General features: G+C 59.2%; 1 pseudogene; it reads right to left on the bottom strand.

Annotated features, from left to right (window-relative positions):
- Positions 1 to 203, bottom strand: part of LOC145274849 (small subunit ribosomal RNA) — a 2,369-nt pseudogene extending 2,166 nt beyond the window's left edge.
- Positions 204 to 5,000: the final 4,797 nt, after the last annotated feature.

Genomic DNA, 5,000 nt, shown 5'->3' with positions numbered 1-5,000 from the left:
CCGATCGCGGCCTGTGTCACATGTATTAGCTCTAGAATTGCCACAGTTATCCATCGCCTCCGAGGAGGAATACGGTCCCGAGGATTAGGTCCGGTTCCTGAGCCATTCGCGGTTTCGCCCGTTCTAATGCGTGGCGTGAACTTACACTTGCATGGCTTAAGCTTTGAGACAAGCATATGACTACTGGCAGGATCAACCAGGTATCGTTGGAATTTGGGACTTTGTTTCGACAGAACGACAGACCGACCGACCGACCGACCGACATAAGACAGACAACTACAACGACGGGCACGTGTTTATTTATTTTTCGAGGGGGTTCGCCGTCAGTAGAAGCGCGCTGCCCGCGCTGATGGCCTCTTTTTTGTTTCTCCCCTGACTTGGACCGAGACCGAGACTCAAAGAACGAAAGCGACCAACGTCGACAACAACAACGACAACGGCACCCTTGACAGCGATACATACGACAAACGACAAGCAGCACGACGGCAGTGCACACGGACATCGAGGGTCAAGGTGCAGACTGAACTCGCCGAGGTCGTCGTCATCGTGGTCGCCATCGATTCCGTCTCGTCGTCGTCGTCGTCGTCAACGTCCACGTCACAGCCGGCCGAGAAGAGAGAACAGACGACAGCGTCGACAACAACAACATCGACAACGGCACCCTTGACAGCGATACATACGACAAACGACAAACAGCACGACGGCAGTGCACACGGACATCGGAGGTCAAGGTGCAGACTGGAATCGTCGAGGTCGTCGTCATCGTGGTCGCCATCGATGCCGTCTCGTCGTCGTCGTCGTCGTCTTCGTCGTCGTCGTCGTCGTCATCAACGTACCAACCGACCGAGACGAGAGAGCAAGCAACAACGTCGACAACAACAACGACAACGGCACCCTTGACAGCGATACATACGACAAACGACAAACAGCACGACGGCAGTGCACACGGACATCGGAGGTCAAGGTGCAGACTGAACTCGTCGAGGTCGTCGTCATCGTGGTCGCCATCGATGCCGTCTCGTCGTCGTCGTCGTCTCCGTCGTCGTCGTCGTCGTCGCCAACGTCAACGTCAACATCACAGCCGTCATCGGGGAGGAGCTGGACCAGGGCAGCGGCGGCGTAAATTTTCCCGTCACCTTCGTCGTCGCCTTCGTCGACCGACCGACCGACCGGCGTCGTGTTCGTGCTCGGAAAACCGAGGAGAGACAACGTGCACATGGCGCGTTCTCGCAAGCGGCTCCTCGGTCCGATTTTTTTGGGCGGCTTTTTCGAGCTTTTTTTTTTTTCTCACCCTTTCGTCCGTGCGACGGCGAACGTTAGGGGAAAAAAAAAAAAAAAAAAACGACAACAACGCGGCGGACCGGGCGAACAACATCGTCGACACACACGACATTGACGACCGGTCCCCCTTTTCACAATCGCATCGAGATAAAAACGAACGAGTCCGATTCGAGCACCGAGTCGCGAGCGGGAGGACTGTCGGTGCAAGTATCGATCACTGACGTGAGCGCTTCGCCGGACAGAGGATGGCTCATCCGGCAGCCGTGCAAATCGACGGTATGGGAAGAACGAACAAGAAGAGCAACGACTTGATCGGCGGCTTGGGAACTGCGGACGGTGAAAACGGGTTAATCGACTGCGACCACGACTGCTCGATCGATCTTCTTTGGCGCTAACAAAGGTGGAGGTGGCGCAAGAAGGGACTAGCGCTATCACCGTCCACGTATCAGAAGATGCGGCGGCAGACGTCGACGCTTATGCGTTGTCGGACGAGAAGTCGCTGCAGCACGTGTACCGCGAGCGGGACGTCCAAGGTTTTGCCAGACGGAAAGAAATCGGGTGTCAGCGAACGTTCACACGGCTGTGAGATCGGACGCTGACAGGAGTAGGAGGCGGCAGGCAGGCGGCGGTTACGGCGGCGGCGCCTGCTGCTGCTCAATCCTCCTGTTTGCTGCGGCGACTTCCAGGACGGGAGAGCATCGAACAACGTACGTATGGTTACAAGGGGATCAGGATCTACATAGTGCATCCCCCGCGGCTATTTTTGTTTGTTTGTTCGCTCGTTCGTTAATTCGTTCGTTCGTTCGTTCGTTCGTTACAATGTACGTTTTTCCGTTCGACGGCGGCAGAGAGCGGCGGCGTTTCTCCCTAATCCGGAGGATTTATCGGTCGCACAGCGATGGGTCGTTCGGCCGATCATCGAAAGATTCGCAGGTAGTGGTTGAATGGCAGAACGGCAGCAACAACAGCGGCGGCTGAGAGCGGCGAACGCTGAGGCGGAAGCAGAAGCTGCAGCAAACGTATCGGCTAAACATGGTGGACATAGATATGGCTGACGACGCGGGTACCACGACGACTATGGAACCAGGAAAAGGAGCCGTTAGTTGTTCCAACATATCGTTCGACACGTCGAGCAGCCCTAGGTCCACGGAGAAGCACACACACGTACCACGTATTATAACCTAACGACGATGAGCGGGCGCACGGTTGGCAGGAACGAAGGCGGCGGATCAAAACAAGTTGGAGCGCGGCGACAGCGATAACGGTGACAGCCCTAGGCGGCGGAGATGCCACTTTCTGACGCCTTTGCGACAAGCCCGTAGAGACGTTCCGGACCACCACGAGGCAAAGAGTCGCTGCTCCGACGAACCGACACACCAAAGTGTGCTTCCTACCGAACATGTTTTATAAAACTTTCAAACTGGAAAACCCCAGAAATGGTGTTGGTATTCGTCCAGACCCACCTCCGACACCTGAAAATGGTGGTCAAAAAAAACGTCGATTATACGAAGCGACATTTCTGGTCGGCGATTTTCCAGTTTTACGCCTACTGCCACATGGGGATGTCGGTAGGCGTCGCAAAGTGCCTTCTCGACGCCTAGGCACACCAGGACTTTGTCATTTTTTTCCCCCTCGACATTCCTGGTCCGGTCTATTCCGATTTTACACCTACCGCCATGTGGGGGTGGCAGTAGGCGTCGAAAAGTGCCTTCTCGACCGCTAGCGACACCACTACTTTATCGAGCTCTGGAGGCCCGCACACCGACCCGGGGGCCGCGGAGTCGACCCCGGGGGCCTCCTGGCGTCGCCGCCGCTCACTTGGACGCCTTCCGCAACCTGTGGTCCCGCTCGGGGCCGCCGGGAGCCTCGCCGACCTGACCGGTGTCGGTAGGCGTCTGGGAAGCGCCCGGCCGACCTGGACGAGGTCCCCCTGGCCCCCGGGGACACCCCTTAGTTGGATGGGGGTGCTGTCCCGGGCACACATGCAACCCGCGGCCGCCTACCGACAGCCCCCTTCGCTCGATCGCTACTCCTTTCCAACATATGTCGGAGAAGCCGGGCGGTTGTGAAACCCCAGAAATGGTGTTGGTATTTCGTCCAGACCCACCTCCGACACCTGAAAATGGTGGTCAAAAAAAACGTCGATTATACGAAGCGACATTTCTGGTCGGCGATTTTCCAGTTTTGCGCCTACCGCCATGTGGGGGTGGCAGTAGGCGTCGAAAAGTGCCTTCTCGACCGCTAGCGACACCACTACTTTATCGAGCTCTGGAGGCCCGCACACCGACCCGGGGGCCGCGGAGTCGACCCCGGGGGCCTCCTGGCGTCGCCGCCGCTCACTTGGACGCCTTCCGCAACCTGTGGTCCCGCTCGGGGCCGCCGGGAGCCTCGCCGACCTGACCGGTGTCGGTAGGCGTCTGGAAGCGCCCGGCCGACCTGGACGAGGTCCCCCTGGCCCCCGGGGGACACCCCTTAGTTGGATGGGGGTGCTGTCCCGGGCACACATGCAACCCGCGGCCGCCTACCGACAGCCCCCTTCGCTCGATCGCTACTCCTTTCCAACATATGTCGGAGAAGCCGGGCGGTTGTGAAACCCCAGAAATGGTGTTGGTATTCGTCCAGACCCACCTCCGACACCTGAAAATGGTGGTCAAAAAAAACGTCGATTATACGAAGCGACATTTCTGGTCGGCGATTTTCCAGTTTTGCGCCTACCGCCATGTGGGGGTGGCAGTAGGCGTCGAAAAGTGCCTTCTCGACCGCTAGCGACACCACTACTTTATCGAGCTCTGGAGGCCCGCACACCGACCCGGGGGCCGCGGAGTCGACCCCGGGGGCCTCCTGGCGTCGCCGCCGCTCACTTGGGACGCCTTCCGCAACCTGTGGTCCCGCTCGGGGCCGCCGGGAGCCTCGCCGACCTGACCGGTGTCGGTAGGCGTCTGGAAGCGCCCGGCCGACCTGGACGAGGTCCCCCTGGCCCCCGGGGGACACCCCTTAGTTGGATGGGGGTGCTGTCCCGGACACATGCAACCCGCGGCCGCCTACCGACAGCCCCCTTCGCTCGATCGCTACTCCTTTCCAACATATGTCGGAGAAGCCGGGCGGTTGTGAAACCCCAGAAATGGTGTTGGTATTCGTCCAGACCCACCTCCGACACCTGAAAATGGTGGTCATAAAAAAAACGTCGATTATACGAAGCGACATTTCTGGTCGGCGATTTTCCAGTTTTGCGCCTACCGCCATGTGGGGGTGGCAGTAGGCGTCGAAAAGTGCCTTCTCGACCGCTAGCGACACCACTACTTTATCGAGCTCTGGAGGCCCGCACACCGACCCGGGGGCCGCGGAGTCGACCCCGGGGGCCTCCTGGCGTCGCCGCCGCTCACTTGGACGCCTTCCGCAACCTGTGGTCCCGCTCGGGGCCGCCGGGAGCCTCGCCGACCTGACCGGTGTCGGTAGGCGTCTGGAAGCGCCCGGCCGACCTGGACGAGGTCCCCCTGGCCCCCGGGGGACACCCCTTAGTTGGATGGGGGTGCTGTCCCGGGCACACATGCAACCCGCGGCCGCCTACCGACAGCCCCCTTCGCTCGATCGCTACTCCTTTCCAACATATGTCGGAGAAGCCGGGCGGTTGTGAAACCCCAGAAATGGTGGTTGGTATTCGTCCAGACCCACCTCCGACACCTGAAAATGGTGGTCAAAAAAAACGTCGATTATACGAA

The sequence above is a fragment of the Euprymna scolopes genome, unplaced genomic scaffold (assembly GCF_053919585.1).
Source record: "Euprymna scolopes isolate OS-2025 unplaced genomic scaffold, ASM5391958v1 sca49, whole genome shotgun sequence".
NCBI classification, from domain to species: Eukaryota; Metazoa; Mollusca; class Cephalopoda; order Sepiida; family Sepiolidae; genus Euprymna; species Euprymna scolopes.
The sequence above is the reverse complement of the archived record's forward strand: the minus strand, read 5'-3'. Positions and strand labels throughout refer to the sequence as shown.